At 46.7% G+C, this 23,675-nt stretch overlaps 1 long non-coding RNA gene across 1 annotated transcript; it reads right to left on the minus strand.

Annotated features, from left to right (window-relative positions):
- Positions 1-552: 552 nt before the first annotated feature.
- Positions 553-23,244, minus strand: LOC128311906 (uncharacterized). Its single transcript, XR_008290584.1, has 3 exons — positions 22,678-23,244; positions 7,070-7,124; positions 553-1,640 (listed from the first exon to the last, which is right to left on the minus strand). It is a non-coding gene; the product is annotated as an uncharacterized LOC128311906 (long non-coding RNA).
- Between the last annotated feature and the right edge of the window lie 431 nt (positions 23,245-23,675).

Genomic DNA, 23,675 nt, shown 5'->3' on the forward strand with positions numbered 1-23,675 from the left:
GGGAATACATAATATTTCAATATTTTCTAGATTTCAAATACAGCAGACACATAAAAAGGAAAAGTCAGTCCATATAAAGAAAGGAAAAGAAGAATGTCAAATCAATAAAATGTGCAGATAAGCTCTAGGAGCCCACAAGATCAGTTCATTAAAGTCATCAGCTACTTTAATTATAACAAATTTTAGCTGTGAACCCATAGTCATGTTATCTGCTTTCCTTCCCAGATACATAGAGTAACAGTAAATTACAAATATGGGATATTTTGGTCTTAGAACAAATATATGAATTTTTAGGGGCACCTGGGTGGCTCAGTCAGCTAAGCATCCTACTTTGGCTCAGGTCAGGATCTCACGGTTCGTGGGTTCAAGCACTGCGTTGGGTTCTGTGCTGACAGCTCAGAGCCTGGAGCCTGCTTCCGATTCTGTGTCTCCCTCTCTGCACCATCCCCACTCGAGCTCAGGCTCTCGTCTCTCTCTTTCTCTCTGTCTTTCTCTCTCTCTCTCTCTCAAAAATAAAAAAACATTAAAAAAATTTTAACATGAATTTCTACATGGATTAAGGTGGTTCCAAACTTGTACCTCAAATTTTGCATCATTAGGAAACTGTACTATTGCTGCAGAAATAAAATCTAAAAATGTATGAAATTCACTATTCTTATAAAAGATACTATTCCACTTTCTCAGTTGCTCCCAAGCTCCTTGGAAGAGTGGCTGATACCCCCTATGTCTTCCTGTCATGGTCCCTTCATTCCTCAACCTCCGTAATGTGGCCTCTGTGCCACTTCTCCATTCAACCTGCTCTGCCAGTGACCTGCAAGTTGTCACAGAAAACAGATAGCACCGCCCCTCTGTCCTGGTTCCCCACCTGCCTCTGTGGCCTTCTCCCACTTTCTCTCCCATAGTCTCCCATGGCTGTGATTCACCCAGCCCCACCCCCACTCGCCTCCCTCGACAACCTCTGGGAGTCTCCGAACTTGAGCCATCAGTAGGTTGAGAGAATGTGCATAACACCTAAAGCTGGTGATCCCATCTGCCTCGGGCCTTGGCACCTTCGTGCACTTTGAGGCTTCTCTGTCAATCTGCCAGTTGGACACGTTTTCCTGAGTTTTCCACGGACCCCTCCAACTCCTGATGTGCAAAATGGAGCCCATCGCCTGTCTGGGCACCTGGCAGTCGCTCTTGAGTTGTGGGATTAGAAACCAGGCAGCGGGTCAGACAGAGAAGCACAGTAATTGTGCAGAAGGAGGAGATGTGAGGTGAGGAGAACGGGTGATTTACAGGTGAAATGGTGCAAGGGTGAATCCACCCTGCCTGGTGTTGGGGGGCAGGCACCAGTGGGCAGGAGAGGAGTGAAGAGAGAAACCGGGCAGAGACAGGAGGATGTTTTGCGCTCCTCAGGAGCACGTGCGGAGGGAGAGAGGACCAGAGAGGCCAAGGATGGGGAAGGGGGAGCGGACACCTACACTGACAAAGGCAGAACAGTTAGCGAGGCTTCCATTCCTGTCCTTTTCCTTGGTATCTATTACAGAAATCTTGACCTTTACAGCAAAAGCTCGAAATCTTCAGGACTCCAAAATGGAAACTTGAAGGTAAACAATGATCAAAACAGTCCAGTTGAGTGTGATTGTAGCTCCATCCATCTGGAAGAGAAGGACGATCATACTCAGGGTCAGACAGCAAAAGTTGGAGCTCAGAATAAGAGGACTTTCCCAACCATGCCAAGCCGTGCCTCCAGACTTGGGACACACCCACCTCCCAGCAAGATCCCCTCAGAGTGGAGGACCCCTATGCAGTATCAGGAGGCAGGCACCAGCTCAAGCCCATAGAGCCTCACTCAACAGCATTACCTCTCTCAGTGAAAATGAAGAAATCTCTGGTTCTGCATCCAGGACCTTGTTCCATGGTACAATTGGCCTTGCCCCTCAAACAATGACCTCTCTTAAAATTGTTGCAGACCATACATAATGTGGCTGGAGCTATGGAAAGAGACATGAAGGCTAATCCCAGGGTTGAATGGAGCGAGACTAAAGTGTGCTAGGACACTGCTAGGGCCAAGGAGTTCAAGGGGAAACCATGACCCTAAACACCTCCTCTAATATACTCTTAAAGCTTGGAAACATTCCCCCATTGGATTACGTCCATTAATTCTTTAAGGATATGGGCCTTTGGCCCAGGGATCTTGATTCCATTAAAAATAAAGTGAAAGGTATCCCCTTAGTTATGATGTCATTATACAGAACACAGTGAGAGCATCTACATACAGCTGCCTGAGACCAGGAGCCCATTAGAAAATGGTAAGATATAAGGACTGTGGAAGCTCTAAGGTGGGGATGCGGTCTCACAAAATTTCCTATTATACCTCCCCTAAAAGTCATCTAATGGCCAAACATATCTAAGTGGCAACAGTGCACTTGTTCTGGCAAAACTGGTTCAACATAAGCCTTCAATGACCTGCTCCTGTTAGAACACTACCCTAGGCTGCATCTTCATAGAAACTCTTGAGCTACCATTGGCTCTTCCATCCCAGCCAGACCCAAAGCCAGAAAGTGACAAGAGCCCTCGGCCCCAGTCGGCCCCAAGGGAGTGACTGCCCCACTCTGAGACCTTGGGAAGGGACCTGAGCTGTTTCCCTGGGAGGAGTCAGAGTAGGGACAGCACACAGAGACCTTGAACCCTTCGTGGGCAGATCATCCCAGAACCTGACCCTTAACCTCGTTCTCTCCCAGCCAGGTCACATCACCATGCCGGCACGGCTCCCCAGCCTACCTGCACATCCTCACCCCCTGCCCAGCCAGCCCAGGGCCTCACCCACTCCCTGGAAGAACACGAAAGGGGAGACCACCAGCAGCAGGAGCAGGAGCACGAACTTGCCTATCTAGTCTGGGACGGTAGGAAGATGCACAGTGACCGGAGTAGGGGAGCAGCGTGCCCAGGAAGGGCTGGGACAGGCTGCTCTAGCATGTGCTGAGAGAAGGGTGGAGAATCTGGGCTGAGCTGCTCCCAGGCTGTGGGCAGAAGCTTCCTTTTTCACCCCTGCCAGCGGGCGTTCCTCCACCACCCATGCCCAGAAAATGTTCCCACACTCTAGCCCCATTGGATACTTCCAAGGGGCAAAGGATGGCCCACATGCCCCTCCTGTTTCCTTGGGACTGCCTCCTGCTGAGTGGGCGACATCCCTTGGCCAGACCTGCTGGCCCCTCAACAGTCCCTGACGCTTCACTCTCTGGACATCCCACCATGCCCGGTCCAAGACAGGGGCTTCTAATGTGGTCAGGGCTTTGCTAAAAGGCTCTTTTCCTCTAGTCCCATGTCCCCTGTGACCACCTCCCCACCAGTGCCATGGCCCAAGCCAGTCCCCAACCTGGCTGACACCCTGCTGCAGGGTTCAGGATGTGTCCATCATGGGTGTGGCCCATACCTTCTGCTTCCCTTCCCCTCCCTATGTCTGTGCTCATCGTTAGGACTGGGGCCCTCTGCTAAATAAAAATTATTCATGACATTTGTTAAAGATAGTAAGGTAGACTTTATCCAAGGGGAAAACTGTAACGGGGTTTTGTCGTAGGGGATAGAGATAGGACTCTGCTCTGAATACAAGATCAAGTGGAGACTCATAGCCAAGAAGGAGGGTGCAGTCAGTAATGCAAAATCCCTAAGAGGACACATCAGGTCTCTAAGAATTTTTGCTAGGTTGACCAAACAGGAGTCCTGCTGAAGGCAGGACAGGGTGATATAAGGAGGGCTAGGGACGGGACATTTAATCAGATATCAAAGGGTAGGGTTTTTACTAAACTGATCCAGCAAGACTTCTTGCAAAAACTGGACATAACATGCCAAGATGGGACCCAAAGTCAGGACCTAGTCAGAACTCAGGGGGGCTTCCCTCAGGTTTGGCTAAAGTAGAGAGCTTTTGTGACCTCTCAGTACTAAATCAGTGCTGGCAATGTGAGAATAGTTATAATAACAAGCATCTAGAATTTTCCAGAAGCCAGGATCTACATCTGCCTGGTACCATGCAATACATGATGTAAGACCTGTCTTCAGCCTCTCATAAACACGTAAAATGTATAGCAAATACCCTCCAAATGACAAATAGAAGCCTTGTGGATAGACAGTGGTGAGGTTATTTTACAAAGAGTAAAATAATTCCTACTATATTCCACTCTCTTATTTTTCTAGCCCCTAACAACAGGGACCATGTTCACCAAGATGAACGTACTTCAGATAGAGACTCTCACGTACTGCTCCAGGACATGGCCAAAAGGCTTGGAATTTTACAAACATTCTTCATGTTTGTTTTGAGGGTACAGTATACTTTTTTTTTATTTCTCTCTCATTTTTTTTTTTACAATATACTCTTCTGGTTTTTTAATTCTAATTCTCTACTTACGTCCGCTGACGTGTCTTCAGCTCACTCATCATGCCTGATAAAAATAGCCAGTGCTCCACCAGAATATTCACGCTTGGAGATCCAGCCAAGGGAACGAGAGAGACCATGGAGCAAGATCCCAATATGCAGGGTGGGCGTTAAAGAAAATGTCCAGGGAGCAGTGACACCCTCTTTTCCCTCTTTCCTTTTCTATCTAGACATCCCATTCCCAGAAGAGACCTTGACAGTCATGTTCTCCAGCAAAACCAATGCACAGGACAGAGCAGGCGCTCAGTAAGTATTTCTGGCTAAACAAAAATGATAGAGCAAATGAATGAATACATGGGTAACTGCCAGCCCAGAAAGCAGCTGCAGGATAGAAAAGGCTGAGAATCCAACTCCCCAAAGACCAAGAGTCTGGCTGCCTCCCACACTTTGAGAGCAGAGCTATAATCCGTGAGAACGCCCCTTCACCACACTCCCCAAACTGAGTCACTTTGCTGAGTAACCCAAGGTCCTTGTATGCTAGCGTGCCTCTCTAACAGTGGCAGTGGAATTCTGGGGGTGCTCACAGTTCCCCAAATTGGACACAGCCCCCTTCATCATTGCACAAGAAAAAGGGGTGAGGGAGGAGTACAAAATAGGAGGGGGGCAGGATATAAACAAAATACTGGAGCCGCCAAAGAGCAACTTTGTTTCCATAGCATTATTTTTTTTAATATGAAATGTATTGTCAAATTGGTTTCCATACAACATCCAGTGCTCATCCCAACAGGTGTCCTCCTCAATGCCCATCACCCACCCTCCTCTTCCTCCCACCGCCCTTCAACCCTCAGTTTGTTCTCAGTTTTTAAGAGTCTCTTATGCTTTGGCTCCCTCCCTCTCTAACCTTTTTTTTTTTTTTTCCTTTCCCTCCTCCATGGTCTTCTGTTAAGTTTCTCAGGATCCACATAAGAGTGAAAACATATGGTATCTGTCTTTCTCTGTATGACTTATTTCACTTAGCATAGAAATTGTGGGTTACATACACCGTAGCATTATTGTACTGAAGATATACCATTCTGTGCAAACTTGAAGAATGTAACAACAACAACAACAATAATGTGATATTGGAAAGGGACATGTTCTCACAAGGGAAATCGAGACAAAGAGAGTGAGAAAAGAAAATAATGATCTGGTCAAATCTCCCTGTGGAAACGTATGCTCCTCGAACATCCTGATGGTGCTCCCTAAGGAGAGGACAGTGGGGGACCCTTCACTACGGAATTCTTGTTGTGAGATGCACCTGTTCTATGTAGCTGGAGGGCAATAAACAAACCTTCTTTTAAAGATTTATGGGATGTGGCCCCCCTGGAAAATGTCCCTGACGGCTATGTAATTACAGTAAAATAAAGTAGGGATGGTAAATGACTGAAAAGCCCCACTTGTATATCTGATACCTCCCAGGAATCTCAAGTTCAGTCTGCTCCAGCAAAGGCCACGATCACCTCACAGCACAACATACTGCCCTAGATTCCTGGCTGGACCTCCTTCATCTGCTCTCCCAATAAAGCTTCCTAAACACCATCCAGTAACGACTCGACATCAGATGCACAGGAAGGTCATTTTACACAGTGGAATTGTGTTGAGTGATAAGTTGTGGAGGTTTCCTGACAACTTAGAAGCAGGGGAGGTTTGGGGGCCATGAGGAATTGGAAGTATGACAGATGTCATGTATTAAATTCATCTTGAGCCCAGAAGTGCCTCCCAGACTCATGAGCTTGGCATAAATCCAATAGTTAGACTAACCTATGCCTCTATTCCAAGCTTAGTTATTAATAAAAACCCATTTACTCCCAACATGTCCCAGTCCACAAGATAAATTATACGGCCAGCCTACTTAGAGGTCGCCAGGCACAATCTCTTTCCTGGTGCAGGAACTCCCTCCCCTGCAGCATCCAGACAGTGGGTGTCCAGAACTACCACACTTCCAGGCCCACACCAGTCCCCACAGATCTTCCGGGGAAGTGTGTAGGTTGAGGCCCAGTGAGGGAGTGCTCTGGCCAGAGCACAGACTCAGAAACCAGACCGATCTAGGTTTAAAGCCTCATTACAGCATTTAAACATGTTAAGGTCATGGCACATTCCATCACGTCTGTAGATCTCAATTCCTCTACCAAGGAGAGATGATAATAATAGTACTTAATGTCATAGTACTAACAGTCATGACTATTACCACCATCATCCATATTATTGCTCTGTTTCAATGCTACCAATGAAATCTCTTAATAAAAGTTGGGCTCAAAATAGGGACTAAGAAATATCACAAGTTGGGGTGCCTGGATTGCTCAGTCAGTTGAGCGTCCAACTTTGGCTCAGGCCATGATCTCACAGCTCATGAGATCGAGCCCTGCATCGGGCTCTGTGCTGACAGACCAGTGCCTGGAGCCTGCTTTGAATTCTGTGTCTCCCTCTCTCTCTGCCCCACTCCTGATACATTGTCTCTCTCTCTATATCAAAAATAAACATTAAAAAAAGAAATATCACAAGTTTATAGTTAGTGACAGCTCTCTCTGCCTGTGCGAGCAGAGAACTTCACCCCCCCGCACACACACACTGACAAACACATCCCTCCATACACACCTGTGCGTCCCTTCCCCCAACAGCACACAGAGACTGTGGCGGTCTTGCCGAGTCCCTGAACCACCATCTCCCACCACGTACCTCCCCTCTCGTTCCTGTTCCACCCTGGGAACCTGCTGCCACCATCCAGACCAAACTGTAGCAGCAAGAAAAGGAATGTTACTTTACGAGGCAATGAACAGGCTGCCCCCACCACTGGCCCTTCATCGATTCCCAAATCACCATGGTGAACATGCATCTTCCTACAACGTGTCTCGTGGGTTTTGTACAGTTTCATCCATTACGCACAAAGTATGGTCTAATGAAAGAGCTGCCTATTCTGGAACATTGATTATGAAACTCATATGTATAAACTTCCTGGACCCAGCCCCTAAACCTCTCCTGTCTGGCTTGCCCCACCGACCCCCTAGCATCATCCACCACGGCCACCGCTTCCTTCTCCCCCACCAACACTGGCCACGAATGCACTCCAGCCATTCTTCACCCGTCACTGCTGAGAAGCCAGCCTATTTCCAGGGCTGTGTGGGCTCGGGGGATGGAGGAATGGGGTAGGTGGTGGGGACGGATATACATCCGGGCCAGAAAGCACTGGAGAAATCAGACTTCGAGGCTTTGTGTCAGTTTCTCAGCTGACATCATTATTAAGTTTCTTTCTGATGTGTCAGGGGCAAGCAGGCAGATGATAAAGTATCCGTTACTCACACAGTGATCGGTGGATCGAAGAGCTAGCAGGAAGTTCATACGCTATGCAGTTACTCATAGTTCACACACTGTGGTAATGGAATTCGAACTATGTCATCTAGGGACTGGTGTTATTTAACTAGAGAATGGTAACTGCAATTCAGAAACATTGGACGCAAGCAGAGCAAAGACTCCTGTGTGTGTTTTCTTCACGATTCCTTTTAGTTCATACCCGGTCTTCAGACCCGGACCTCCAACTACTTTCCCAAGGTGAGTCATCACCACCTGCACCTTAGCAGTGCCCTACTCCCTAGGACTCTCGCTTCCTCTGCCCTGGTCACACTGCAGAGTGTCCTGGGCACCAGCACCCCACGGACCTGCCTCAGCCCATGGTGGGATGCAGTGAGACAGGAGAGATCACAGGGAACTCGGGGCTCTGAGTGTGTCTGCTTCCCAGCAGACATCATCAGAATATGGTTAAGCGCCATGTTGTAACCGCATTCTCAACAAACACCTTTTCTCTCATGACCGACTCAGAGACCATTCTCCCCAGGCTCCTTTACCTTCCAAAGAAACAAAAAACACTTTCGCCATCCGGGGCTTTACTTCCAGGCCATCTTGCAATAAGGAATACAACAGAGCCCTGGAGGAGGGGGTCAAGGGTGGAGGAGCAATGAACTTCTCAAAAAACACTGACGTAGAAATGCTAATGCCACTGCCCACAGTTGGCCCCTGCCCCCACCAAGGACTGGTATAAGTCTAGCCCGAGGAAAGCTGGTCCTTGGGGCGCCAGTCTGCTCAGGGGACTTCCTTTCGAGAATGATGGAAAAGCTGTTGGTGCGGAGTGTGGCTCTGCTCTGCTTCCTACGTGGTGAGTGCTGGGAGGGGGGGAGTCTTGGCATCTGGTGATCTGAACCAAGCCAGGGATGGCAGTCCAGGAAGGATTACACTGACCATCCAAGGAAGGGTTGCCTCTTGACGGCCATGTGCCACATTTTCAGAGTCTTTTCATAACATACATTTTAAAAAACTAAAATTAAAGTACAACTGAAAAAAGACTATAATAGACTGACCAAGTGTCTTGGTCTGCATCTAGTTATTCATGATCCCAAATCTCCCATCTCCATCAATAAAATTGTCCCAAATCACACCGCTGTATCTCTGTACCAATCCCAGAAAAGACTGTTTGCACAGCAGCGGTATAGAAACCCCATTCCCTTAGTGGCAGAGACATTGCATGACTACAGAATATTGGACAGTCCTATACTGTGTGTTCATGAAGTCACCCTGCAGGGAAAGGAGGCCAAGGGTTCCAGCCAGAATTACTCTCAGAAGTTTCCTTTTAGACAAAGATCTACAGGTGTTTCCCTACCCCAAAGCCTGGGAATCCTGTATCCCAAACCAGGATCTTTGGCCCACTGGGCAAGAGTGCCCTCACTGTCTCTGCCAGTTCCCTTGAGGTTGCCAGGATCAGACTCAAGGGAGCCAGGCTGTTTGACCAGACATGTTGGACACACTGTCCAGTGAGGGACCCACCCCAGTGCCCAGGAGCACAAAGACTGGGGTCCCTTGTCTAATCAGGACTCAAACATCCAGTTCTTCTGGGTCTGACTCCCCTCTTCCACCACAACCATTCATCTACCCAATTGGCCTTGGGCCAGTCTGCTGATGCGGGATTTGCTAGGTTTCTACCTCTCAGGGGCTCCTCGAGCCTTGGCCAAACAGGAGCACTCAGGCTCCTCCTGCTTCCTTTTATGTCTCTTCCCATCTCTTTGTAGAGTTTTTCAGCCAGCTGCCTTCCAATAGCAGTACGTTGCAATGGTATGTTGAGGGAGGTGTAGGTGGTGGTTACGATAAAAGTAGAGGAAATCATTGTTGTTGTTTTTTTTTAAATTTTTTTTAACGTTTATTTATTTTTGAGACAGAGAGAGACAGAGCATGAACAGGGGAGGGTCAGAGAGAGGGAGACACAGAATCTGAAACAGGCTCCAGGCTCTGAGCTGTCAGCACAGAGCCCGACGCGGGGCTCGAACTCACGGAACGTGAGATCATGATCTGAGCCGACGTCGGCCGCTTAACCGACTGAGCCACCCAGGCGCCCCGAGGAAATCATTGTTAATCCTTACTCTGCTATTGCTACCCCAATGCTGTCTTCCCCTTCACAGCAAAACCTAATGAAAAGTTTCTCCATTCTCTCTACCGGCCCTCACCAACCTGTCATTCTCCTCTATGCTCAGCCTACCCCTATCAGTGGCCACCCTCTACTCCACTGAAACTGCTCTAGCCAAGCTCACCAATGATGCCATGTGGCCAAATCCAATGGTGACCTCTCTGTCCACATGTCTGGACCCCTCAGTGGCATCTGCCCTTGTTGACCACTGCCTCCTTCTTGGAACCCACTCGCCTCTTGGCTGCCGTGATGTCACATCAGCCTTCTGGGGAGAGGAACATAAAGAGTCACAGGCCTTAGAGAGAAGTTCACATGTTTACAGGATTTCTCCTTTGCCAATCATTTCCAAATATTGATTCATCAACATCTCCCCCCATGAAAACTTCACCTCCTGAATTCCCATTTCCTTTCTGCCACCTTCTCTTAAAAGGTATTTAACCTTCCTTAGAGATATCAGGAATCTCATTTGCCAAGAGAGTGCAATGAAATTGCTGCGAGAGTTTCATGTAACATACTTAGAAAAGGGTCTGACATTTTCTCCCACCTCAGACCTAAGATTTTTATTAGTTCAGTTTTTTTTCTATTTAACTTTATTCCAGGCATAAAAAGGTAGGTCCTCTATTTTTCCTCCCTAACACCCCATCTATCGTAGTTTTATATGTGTTTTCCTCATATATTCCCCTCAGTCCAAACTCAGTCTTTCATATCTGAGCCCACAGTCACTCTCCCTAGACAGATGGTCACCACCTCCACTCCAGACTCCTAAGTGGTCTCACTTCCTCCACTCTTGCCCACAATCAAGTGTCCTGAACCCCAGCTTCCATGTCTCTGCCTCAGATGATGGTAGAAGAAACATTTAGATGGTCTAGTAGGACCAGATGATGCTGGGTCTTCAATGCCAATGAATTTTCTAGACTACTTAAGAAAAGAGAAGGCTGGGGAAGTCATGAGCTAGACTAGATTTCTGGTTGCAATGTGCAGAGAAGGTTATGATGGACCCAAGCATCTGAGAGCTGGCAAGGACCTTAGAGGTCATCAGGCCCAACCTCCCCCACTGCCCCTCCAAGTTCCCTGACTGGGGACTTTCAGCCTCTCCTCCTACAGAATTCCCCAGGTTTCCAACTCTCCCCAATCCCTATCAGACCCCTGCCGGTGAGTTCAGGCTAGACCAGAGTGGAGCGGGTAGCTAAGGGCACAAGCTCTGTTATCACTGGGCCTGGGTCCAGATCCTGACTCCAGCTCTTACTGGTCTGAAACCCTGGCCAAGTTACTTAATCTCTCTGAAAGTATCTGTTGTCCCAAATGGCAAATGAAGACAATAACAGAATTATCTGCAAGGATTTTGCCAGGATTAAATACAATGATGTCTTTTAAGTATTATTATGTGTTACCTGTAGTCTTATTGTCTTATCATTGTTAACTTTGTGTTCCTGCCATACAAGGTCCAGATAAAACTGGGCCTGGGAAAGAGGTGAAGACTGAATGTGACCCTCCCCCAACCTTCTTCCTCTGTCCTTTTATTCTCTAGACAGCCCTACACTTCCCAAGACAAGCAAACACCCACCCCCACAGCCACTCTTTTCCCCCTCACACATGCAGCCTTGCTAGGCTTCAGCCTAAGGGCAAGCCTGGTCCCAGTGTCCTGCTCCCCACCTCATACTCTTTCCTGTCCCAGACGTCCCACTCAGAGAAGCCATTTTTCCAGCCCAGGCCAAAGGGCAAGGCAGAGATGGAGACTGCGAATAGAGGGATAAATAGGGGGCCCAGGCCAGGGAGTCCTCATCAGTTCCCACATTATGCCAGTAGAAATGGTGCCCCCTATAGTATCTAGTATCAGTCACAGCATATTTGCATCAGCCAACCAAATGCACTCTAGTGAAGGAGCTCAGGCAGGGTGGGGCCACCCTCATCCACCATCCCCAGTAGAGCTCCCAAACTTTTCTTTCCGAGCTCCCTCCTCACACAGCCACACCCGCTCCCCAACCACCATGACTTCCTCAGCCTGACAACTTGGGGAGTGCTGGTCTGTTCCCTACTCTTGCTCTGCCATAGTCAAGACCCTTTGTGCCGCCATGTGCCAGGTATGGTTGGATGTACCGGTGGTTGGGGAGGGCAAGGGGTTGGATAACTAGGAGCAGATGGGTCAGAAATGCTTCCTAGGGAAGAAGCACACAAGACCCTGAAAAATCAGCCTTTGACTCTCTGATTTGGTCTCCCAGCTGACAAGAGCAGCCTCTTCTGCCCTATCTTGGGAAAAAGAAGCGTTCCAAGAGACGTCCTCCCCACCAGCTTTCCGTGGACCTTTCCTCAGATCTCCCTCCCCTGGGGTCACTGTCTAGTACAGATCGAATCCTGCTGCCCATGCCCCTTCACACTTTGAAACTGCAACTGAAGTTATTTGGAGATGGGCCTTTGGGAGGTAATTAGGTTTAGATGAAGTCAAGAGACTAGAGCCTTCTAAGGTTTAGCACCCTTAGAAGAGGAGACACCAGAGAGCCTGCAGGTTGTCTACTTGGATAAATTCAGGTCCCAAGGCCACAGACAAGCTGCTGGGACTGGTAGTAGCTGTGCTTTGTGTGCTGAGGAAGTGCTCAGTGCTGGAAGCAGGAGTGTGGGTTCCTCTCCAGCCCCAGCCACGTCCACCAGGGAAGTTATCTGAAGGGATTTTGGAGGGTCTACTGGTCTGCTAGGGCCACCACAGCAAAATATCACAGACTGGGTGTGTTAAATCACAGACATTTGTTTCTCACAGTTCTGGAGGTTGGAAGTCCAAGATCAAAGTGTCAGCAGGGCTGGTTTCTGGTGACAGCCTCTTCTCCTGGCTTGTAGATGACAGAGTTCCTGCTCTGTCCTCACATGGGCTTTCCTCTATGTGCGAGAGAGAGAGAGAGAGAGAGAGAGAGAGAGAGAGGAGAGAGATCTGGTGTTTCTTCCTTTTAAAGGACACCAGTCCTATCAGATTAGAGTCCTAACCTTATCACCTCATTTAACCTAAATTACCTCCCTAAAGGCTCTATCTCCAAAATACAGTCACACTGGGGGTTAGGGCTTCAACACATGACTTTTGAGGAAACACAATTCATCCCATAATGGAGGGATTGCTGAAGTTTAGGGAGCAAGGGTGGTTTGGTTGCCTCAGTCCCCCCAGACGTTCACAATAGAGTCAAGGCCTAAAGTCGTACATGTGAAGTCATATGGTCCTTGGCCACCTACGAGAGAGTCACCATTCAGAAATCACATGCTGCTGGATATCCCTCTCTTTAGGGGGTACATGTGTATATAAAATACACAGATACCATATTTGAAAAAAGATGTGAAGGCTTTTACATCAAAATATTAATAATGAGTATCTCTGGGTGATGTAATTATGGGTGGTTTTTATTTTTCTCTTTGTGCCAAGAAAATCCATTTCACAACAAAATGAAGGCCCCCTGTGGGTCCTGTCTTCATCATACCTGGCCCCTTCCTTGGCTGTCTTGTGTAGGGCCGGCTCCAACTTGATTCAGGTTGGTTCACACTTGGAAAAGTGGGCCTGCTTGTAGCTGCCCTTTGTGTTTGTGATGATTAGATTCTTAGAGTCGTGTTAAATACAAAGACTCAGTCTAAGCTACCACACCTACCTCCAGAGCATCCTGACCTCTCCCTCATCCCTTCTTACATTTCTAGGTCCTATTTTGAAGAAAGATGGGCACTCGAGCTTAACATTCTGAGGGACAAAACAGAGGTCGTTATCCACTTTTTTCTAACAAATACTACTTTTTAAGCAACTCAAAAATCACATACATATTCAGTGATGAAAAGAAATGAGTTATCAAGCCATGAAAAGACGTGGACAAAAGTTATGTGCATAGTATTAAGCGAAAGAAGCTAGTCTGAAAGGAGTACATACTGTGTGATTCCAACTACATGACATTCTGGAAAAGGCAAAACCACGGAGGCAATACAAAGATCCATGGTTTGGGGGAAAAGGGGAGGGTGCTGAATAGGCAAAGCACAGAGGCTTTTTAGGGCAGTGAAGATATTCTGATGATATCATAATGATGGATAGATGTCATTATACATTTGTCCAAACCTATAGAATGTACAATCCCAAGAGTAAACGTAAGCTATAGACTTTGGGTGTTAATGATGTGTCAACGTAGGTTCATCAGTTATAACAAATGCACCACTTTAGTGGGAGATGCTGATAACAGGGGAAGCTGGGGTGGAAGGGGTGGCAGGGAGAAAAGTGAACTCTCTGTGTCTCCCTGCCAATTTTGTTGCAAACCTGAAACTGTTCTAAAGAAATAAAGTCTTTTGAAAAAATCACATACAAAAATCTCAATTGGCAGCTCGTTAGGGTTTTTATAATTAAGGAAATAAAAAACTTCCATAGTTTTTGTACTCTACATAGGGAAGGTAAAATATATTTCATAAGTTAAAACAAGTATTAACAATAGTCTTCATTTGCACATCATGGCCAGCTAAGGGAAAAAGAAAAACGGTGGGATCCAGAGAGAGAAAGAGAAAAACGAAAAGGAAGAAAGAAAAAAAAGTGAAAAAATAAACGAGAAAAAGATGCAAAGAAAAAAAAAAGCAGAGAAAACAAAACCCAAAACCAAAAGGATACGATGAAAGAAATAAAAAGGTAAAGAGTTCCCTAGTTCTATTTTGCTTGAAAGAGTCTTTCTTTGTTGATCCACAAGCTAAAATCTTTCTCAGCCTGTAACACAATGAGCCCCAATTCTATATCCCTTCTAAGGACTATCCATTCTGTCAGTCCTTCCACAAGCTTTCTGAAGGAGTTGGCCCTACTCAAACTTTTTACTCCTTAATCCACTGGATTCCAGCGCCTACCATGGTCACCAGTGATCTCCAATCACCAGATTCAACTTATTCTTGTCTGTCCCTATCTCACATCCATTCGAAGGGTTTTTCTCACCTTCTCTGCTCCTTGGAGTTCTTGTCCGTTGGAATCTGTAAGACTACCCCTTCCTGGGGCTCCTCCCCACTTCCTGACCATTATCTCTCTGTCTCAGTCTTCTTCACATGTCCCATTAACTCAGACATATCCTGGCATTTTTTTCTCAGTGTATTTCTCCCACAGCTTTTCTCAGAGAAATCACCAAGAAATGAATCTCATTACTTCTCATAGTAATAGCCATCAGATGCTGTTGGGATGCATTTAACCATCTCCTGTACAGGTTGATGGTCCTGAGTCTTTTATCCATGGTCCTGACACCTCTGTGGATCCTCAGATCTCTCTATTCAGCTTCTTGGTGCCATTACTGCCTGGGTTTTCCTCGGCACATCATATTCATCAAGCCCTGTAGGGAACTCATCGTCCTCCCATGCAAACGGCATCTCCCCCCCACCCCCGTCCCCCCCTCTAAATTCCCAGCCTAAGTGTCAGAATCAAACTCCAGGCTCCGAGCTGTCAGCACAGAGCCCGACGTGGGGCTCGAACTCACAAAGCATGAGATCGTGACCTGAGCTGAAGTCAGATGCTCAACCCACTGAACCACCCAGGCACCTCTGTATTTATCTGTTTTAAACAGATGACAAAGGTCATACATGCACACGATTTAAAAATCATGCTGAGAGAGAGACGTCAATACCATGGGTGTGTAAGACCGTCCTCCTTTTTATCCCACTTTTTAAACAGTGATTAGAGATCTATTCTCAAGCAAAAGCACCTTTGTGGGCATTGTGGGATCTACTACAATATGTCAAGGGACCCAGGAGGAGTCTCATCCACCTGTGCATCTGGTAATAAGCAGACAGACCTCAATACAGGCTACAGAACCCCCGGAGCCAGCGAATCAGCACGGACTCCTTTTGCCATGGTCAGGGGGGAAAACCTGGAAAGTGCTGACCTGGGAAGGTCAGCATGAGAGAATTCGCAGAGGTTCAGCCCTCCTTGGGGGAGGTTCTGGCACCTCACTACGTTCAAAACACCTAACTGATTAATTAACTAAAATATGAGTTTGGTTGCAGCAGAGGCAACAGTGAGAAACTTGCCCAATATCGCCCTTCCCCTCTCAAGGCGACACTGCATGGGGCTGATCTATCCGACAGTGGAAACTTCCCATGGGGACAAGGGGGCCAGTGGGTGAATGCCTGGCTACCCCAGTTGTGCAGGACCCAGCTGAAGAAACCCGTGTCTCTTCACCAGCACCCAGAACACTGAGGTGGGACCTCCATGACTGGGGGAGGATACTGGGAAGGAGTCAGATAGGAATTTCAAAAAACAATAAAGGGATTGTACTCAGTAGGAAGTCTGCTCACCATCCACAAGCTTCTGTGACTACTATACCTGGAGATCTCTTTATTGAGTCCAACGGCCCCGCCAATTCCCCCAGTGCTAAACCCACACTTCCCTCCACTCTGCTGCCAGTGCCTTGTACCCACTCCTGTGCACTCCAGGAGATAGGGAGACCGCTTAGAAAACAGGCTTTGGTCCAAGGGTAAAGAAGAAACCGCAAACAGGAGCTATAGCACCACCTTGTGGAACCCAAAAGAGAAGTTTCCAGCAGCCAACCTGACGAGTTGTAAGAACCAGAGAAAACACAAAAGCTTAGGAATTCTGCACAAGAGAGAGCAAGAAGGGTGGACAAGATGTACCAAAACAAAGACAGAAAAATCCAAATAATAACAGCATCATGCAGGACACAGCATCTGAAGGTCACTAACAAAGATTTAAGGCGATGTCTGCTGCTTCAAATATGAAAGTAACAATACAGAACTACCAGGAAGAGGAAAAACCAAGGAAATGTGCCATCACAAAATTAAATAATAATTCTCCAGTAACCGAGCTCAAATGCATGAAATTTTGTGATCTGATAAAATAGTTCAAAATTGTTGTTTTGAAGAAACCCAACAAGTTTAAAACTCAGAAAGACAATTCAGTGAAATGTCAAAAAATACATGATCAAAATGAGATTTTTTTTTTTTACCAAAGAGATATAAATCATTAAAAAAAAAAATCAAACATCCTGGAACCAAAGAATACATGAATAAAATAAGACAGGTCACAGAGAGCACTTGCAGTGAGTGGAGCAAACAGAAAACAGAAGTTAAAGAGTAAGAATTTTGAAATAACCCAATTAGAGGCAAACAAAGAAAAAAAGAATAAGGGACACCTGGGTGGCTCAGTCGGTTGGGTGACTGACACTTGATTTTGGCTCAGGTCCTGATCCCAGGGTCGTGAGACTGAGCCTCGCGTCAGGGTCTGTGATGAGTGTGGAGTCTGCTTGGGATTCTCTCTCTCTCCCTTTGCTCCCTCTCCTGCTCATGCTCTCTCTCTCTCCCTCTCTAAAATAAAAAAATAAAAAATAAAAAGCAAAATTATTTCTGCCACTATGGAAAGCAGTATGGAGGTCCTTCAAAAAATTAAAAATAGAACTACCATATGATCCAGCAATCCCACTTCTGGATATATATCCAAAGGAAATGAAAATAGGAGCACAAAGAGATATCTGTACTCCTGTGTTCATTGCAGCACTATTCACAATAGCCAAGATATGGAAACAAGAATCATTCAACAGATTAAAAGTGGAAAACACAAGGGAATAGTATACAGCCAAGAGAAAGAGAGTAACCCTGCCATTTGCAACAACATAGATAGATTTTGGGGGCATCAATATTTCAAGTTTTTTGTGTATCCTTCAAAAAGTGTTCTGTGTATTTATTTACTAACAGATAGGCTTACATATTCCACTTTTTTATACAAATGGTATGGCTATAGACTGAATGGTGCCCCCCCCCACAAAGTTCATACATTGAAACCCTAATTCCTAATACCTCAGCATGTATTTGGTGATACAGCCGTGAAAGAGGTGATTAAGTTAGAAGTAAGACCTAATCCACACTGACGGGTGTCCTTATAAAGAGAGGAAATTTGGACACAAGGAGACTCCGGGAGTACCCATACAGAGTAAAGACCGTGTGAGGACACAGCGAAAGGACAACCATCCACAAGTCAAGGAGAGAGGCCTCAGAAGACACCAGACTCACCGCCATCTTGATTTGGGACTTCTAGTCTCCAGAGCTGTGAAAAAAAATTCCTGTGGTTTAGGCCACCCAGTTTGTGGCATTTGGTTCCAGCAGACCAATACAGATTTTGGTAACTGAGGGTCCAGTGCTATTGTGACAAATATCTCAAAGTGTGGAATCAGCTTTTGAACCAAGCAATGGGTGGTGGCTGGAGGAGTTCTGAGGTGCATGTTAGAAGTTTAGATTGTCTTGAGGCACCTGGGTGGCTCAGTCGGTTGAGCGTCTGACTTCAGCTCAGGTCATGATCTCACGGTTTGTGAGTTCGAGCCCCACGTCGGGCTCTGTACTGACAGCTCAGAGCCTGGAGCCTGCTTTGGGTTCTGTGTCTCCCTCTCTCTCTGCTCCGCCCCTACTCGTTCTCTGTCTCTGTCTCTCCTTCAAAAATAAACATTTAAAAAAAAAGAAGAAGCTTAGATTGTCTTGAAAAGACCATTGATAGAAATATGGATGTTGAAGGTGATTCCGAGGAAGCCTCAGATGGAAACGAGGAACGTGTTATTGGAAACTGGAGGAAAGATAATCCTTACTATAAAATGGCAAAGAATTTGACTGACTTGTGTTTTAGTGTTTTGAGCGATGGCCCTGGATTTTAGCTGAGCAGACTTCTAAGCAAAGTGTTAAAGGCATGGCCTGATTTCTCCTTGGTGCTAAGAGTAAAATGTGAGAGGGGGAGATAGACACCCCTTTGTCTGTATCCTCCTCTTCACGTTAGCCAGGATTCAGCTTCACACCAGACCAGTATCTCCAGAGCATGGGCCCGATCAATACCAGATTACCATTTAGAACCGAAAGATAGAGCCAGCTAGCTACTCGTCTCCCTAGGTATATCACTTTGTCTTACCCACTCATTCAAAATCTACCTTGTCATTTCTGCGAATCACATCAGTCTTCAATACCTGGGGCTGTACATGGGTTTGCCATCAACCTCCATCCAATGTTTTCAAAAATTGAGTAAGAAGATCAAGCCTCGCCCTAATATCTGAATCTTTTTTTATTTTTAGCATCTCGGGATGCTATTCTTTTTTTCTTTTTTTTAAGTTTATTTATTTATTTTGAGAGAGAGAGAGAGAGAGAGAGAGAGAGAAAGAGGATCCCAAGCACAGAGCCTGACACGGGGCTCAATCTCATTAAGTATGAGATCATGACCTGAGCCAAGATCAAGAGTCAGACACTTAACTGACCGAGCCATCCAGGTGCCCCCCTAATATCTGGATCTATTTTGTGCAGCGCTCCACTGGTTAAACTCAGGGAGCCTTCCCCTCATCTGCCACCACTAGGAAAGGTGCTTGCTCCACACGTTCTCACTAGACCTCAGTGAAGGGAGAGGTGAGACGTGGGCCAATGAACAGATGAGGATCCTCCTGTGTGCTTGGCTTGAGCCATCAAATAACAGAAACCCGTTTCTGTCACTGACTCTCAGCCTGCTTCTAAACCCCCGACTTCCTCTTCCTCCTCATACTAAGCACATTTTACCTGCTGATGTTTCTCTCCGTCCTAAATACCAGGGTTTTCAGTGTGATTTTTAGGAAAGGAAGAATCTGGAATGGGTACAAAGCAATTGATTGAAGGGCTGAGCTGAGTTGGATTTCTCCCAAAAAGAGAAACAACTGTGGAAGACAATGTGTAGTGTCATGAACTCTGGGTCTGGAGTTCTCTCTTGTCCAGCAAAAGAGGAGGACGCCGGATTAAAAATCGAGAGAGGACGGCAATCAAAAAGAATGAAATCTTGCCATTTGCAACTATGTGGATGGAACTAGAGGGTATCATGCTAAGCGAAATTAGTCAGAGAAAAATAAATATATGACTTCACTCATATGAGGACTTTAAGATACAAAACAGATGAACATATGGGAAGGGAAGCAAGAATAGCATGAAAACAAGGAGGGGACAAATCATAAGAGACTCTTAAATATGGAGAACAAACTGAGAGTTACTGGAGGGGTTCTGGGAAGGGGAATGGGCTAAATGGGTAAGGGGCATTAAGGAATCTACTCCTGAAATCATTGTTACACTATCTGCTAACTTGGATGTGAATTTAAAAATTAATTAATTTTTTAAAAAAAGAAAGAAAAGAAAGAAAAGCTACAGGGGCACCTGGCTGGCTCAGTTGGTAGAGTATGCAACTCTTGGTCTCAGGGTTGTAAGTTCAAGCCCCATGTTGGGTATACAGATTACTTAAAAATAAAAATCTTGAAGAGAAAAAGAAAAACTACAGTGATGGGCAGTGAGTAGTATATAAAATTGTTGAATCATTATTTTGTACACCTGAAACTAATTTAACACTGTATGTTAATTATACTTGAATCTTTAAAAATTAATTAATTAATTTAAGAAAATTTTTTAAATAAAAAAAACGCGAGAGAGATTAATGTCCGGGAGGAGGTAAGAGAGCCCCGAGTAAGGGTCCTTGCTCTGTTTTTATTAGGATCAGAAGGCTTACAAGCGTGATGGGTGATGGGCGTGCACAGAGAGACAATGAAACCGTGAACATTAATTCATGGGCATGGGGAAAAGGGGGTTTTGGAGATATGCGGTGTTAGGGATTTGGGTCAATACAAAACAAGATTCTGGTGCTGGGTGGAAGGTTGTTAACAGCAAACAACAGTCCCCACCTCTGTTTACCTAAACTGGCCTAGGGGACAAGAAGGAACATGCTGCCTCAGGGTCAACGCGGCATCTTTCTTTTGCTAATTAGCTACCCTCTGGGCAACATCATCCCTGCCCAGCCCCCTCAGCAGTTTATAGCCCTATTTATACCTGTTTACCTAATTTGGACCCAATTTGGTGCTTCCTTCCTGTGAAGCAGCTTTCTGCTGTTGTCCTATACTTTTGTCCTATACTGGGGTCCTTTGCCCTGTTTACCTAATCTTATTTACCTAATCTTGTTTACCCAAACCTGGGTGTGTTCATCCTATGGCTTTCTAATTCTTTATGCCTTATTAACCCACCCCGGTGCAAGGCTCAGGGAATTCCTACCCTTATTCCCCACAATGTGGCAAAGTAGCTACTTTTCTTAGGCTCTAGAGATATTAAGGACACTGTGACATACTAGAAAGTTCTTGAACTCAGGGTCAGTACCACGTTGCCACATCTTGGATCTCAGGAAGGATATTTAACCTTCTCTGGCCGTCAATTCTTTTGTGCCTCAGAGGTGGGGGGATTGGCCATGATCAAGCATGTAAAGAGCCTGCCACTGTGCCCAGCAGTTGGTGTGTGTGAGTAGTTAGTAATAAGTATTAGTACCGTCACTCACCCTGTGCTTTGAGAATTCAGGGCTCAGCAGACACGCTCCCTGACCACCTTCAGCCCTGCCAGACCCCTGTCCTGCCTATGAGCACAACCAGCACCTATGGTATGCTGTCCAGGTCTCCAAAGCTTTTCTTCTTTTTATGTGTCTAGATGTATTAGCATGTCCCTCGAGGATAAAAATCTGCCCCCAAAAGACCTACCCAGACTTGAGAGGCTGAGGGCTCAATAGCACTTGGTTAGGGTTGTTGTAGCCATAGAAAGAACCATCCCTGGGCTCCCGGTGAGCCCCCTCCCCACCTGTACAAACCCCACCCAGCAGCTTGACAGCAACAGCACGAAGAAAAAAATAGGTAAATTGGACTTCATCAAAATTAAAGACTTTTTGCTTTCAAGGACACTCTCAAGAAGGTGTAAGCCAACGATGAGAGAAAATGTTTGCTAATTATATACCTGAGAAGAACCTAGTATCCAGAGTGCGTATACATATACATATATATACTATAAAATATTTTCGTTACTTACTATAATAAACACGTAAAGAATACTTACTTCTGAACAATAAAAAAAAAAAAATCCACTTCAAAATCAGGCAAAACATTTCTGAACGGGCGCTTCTCCAAAGAAGACACATAAATGCATAAAAGTCCAAATAAAAGATGCTGAGCAACGTGAGTCATCGGGGATTCGAGTCAATAACACAAGGAGATAGCAAGTTTACACGTGCCACAGGGACTAAAATAAACAGATGGGCAATAACATGTTGGTGAGAAGACAGAGAAATTGGGACCCTCGTTCATGGTTGGTGGGAACATAAAATGGTGCAGCCACAAGTTCAACAATGCATTACCACGTGACCGAGCACTTCGGCTCCCAGGCACATACCTGAGAGAGCTGAAAACAAGCCTGTGCAAACTCCCGCACACAGGTGTCCATGGCAGCACAATGCATAAAAGCCAAAGAGTAGGAAAAAACAAGATGGCTGTCAGCCGAGGCATGACTAAGCAGAGTGTGCATATCCCCACAGTGGATACTAATCGGCAGTGCGAGGACATGAGGTCCTGATACACGCGACCTCACGAACGAACCTTGGAAAGAGCTTGCTAAATGAAAGAAGCCAGATTCAAGGCGACATTTCCTGATGTCATTTACTAAATGTCCAAAGGAGGCAGATCCATAGAAAAGGAAAGTGGATTAGTGGCGGCCAAGGCCTGGGTGTAGGTGTTCAAGGGCAGTGGCAGCTAATGGACACAGGATGTCTGGGGTGATGAAAATGTCCTGGGTTAGGTAGTGGCAGTGGTTGCCCAGCTGAGAGAGCACACAGGAACCCATCTGTACACAGTGAAAGAGTGAATCATATGGTGCATTAATAATATCCCAATGAAAAAGGAAAGAAGGGAGGGCGGAAGGAACTAAGGAAAGAAGGAAAGGAGGAAATAAAGACAGAGAAAGATGGGAGAAGCGGGGGAGAAAAGGAAGCCCAGGGTTTAAGTCCCATCAGAGGTAGGAGAGGAGGAGATCAGGCTGAGGGAATGAAAGGGCATCATGAATGCAGGACCTGGACGGGCTCAGGAGGGGCTGTTGCCCTGTTTCCCGGCGAGTCAGGGGAGACCCTGTGCTGTCCGAACCAGGCGGTCCCGCTGTCTGTGCTCCTGACCACCTTCAAAACCAGAGCCTCTGCCCCCAGCCCTCTTCCACCCGGAGAACAGTGATGTCACTGACACTGAGGAGCACGGGTCACAAGGCAGAGAGCAGCTTAATGGTTCACTTCCCTGCTGCAGAGACGGAGAAGACATCACCAGGTCGGAACAGGGATGCGGGCTGGTCAAGGTGCAGCACGTCCGCGCCCAGCAGGACTCCTCCCAGCAGATCGTGGCATGGGAGAGGGTTGTGTGTCTGCTTTGCCAGCAGTCTTGTGCGTTCAAAACACCAACTCCCTGTCCCGAGTCACACTGCTTGTCAGAGACATCGCTTGTCACCTCCATTAACCCCTGGAGGGTGCCAACGCGGGGTCCCCAGCACTGCCCTGCTTCCAGGTGGTTGGCAAACACCTGCACCTGCCCTACCAAGGTGATGTCACAGAGAGGACTGAGCCAGCTGGCCCCTTCCCTCCCCTTCCAGAAACATTCGCAGAAATTCAGAAACCGGTACTGACCGGACTCCCGCACTAAACAGACCATGAACAATCATGTGACCAGTGTGCAGTGAAAATAAGATCCCCGCTGGCTCGGCACCGGGAGCCAGGTGGACCTGCGGCTTGCTCCCCGCTTTCCCTTTCCCCGGGGAGGGCCCAGTTCTCACCGCGTCGGGGGCTCTCAAAGGATTGTAAGTTCCTTGCCCTTCGCCTTATTACCCAGCAAGCACATGGAGCTCCCGGCCCCTTCTCAGGCCTGGCTCTCAATCTCCTGCTGAAAGATGCATGAGGGAAGCAGGATGGGGGCGCCATTCGGGACTGGGGTTCTGGAGGGTTCCGGAGGGAAAGTGCCCGGGTCTAATCCCGGGGCTGCCATGCTTTAGCTGTGTGACCTTGGGCAAATTCCACAACCTCTCTGCCTC

Source organism: Acinonyx jubatus, chromosome D1, assembly GCF_027475565.1.
Source record: "Acinonyx jubatus isolate Ajub_Pintada_27869175 chromosome D1, VMU_Ajub_asm_v1.0, whole genome shotgun sequence".
Classification (NCBI taxonomy): Eukaryota; Metazoa; Chordata; class Mammalia; order Carnivora; family Felidae; genus Acinonyx; species Acinonyx jubatus.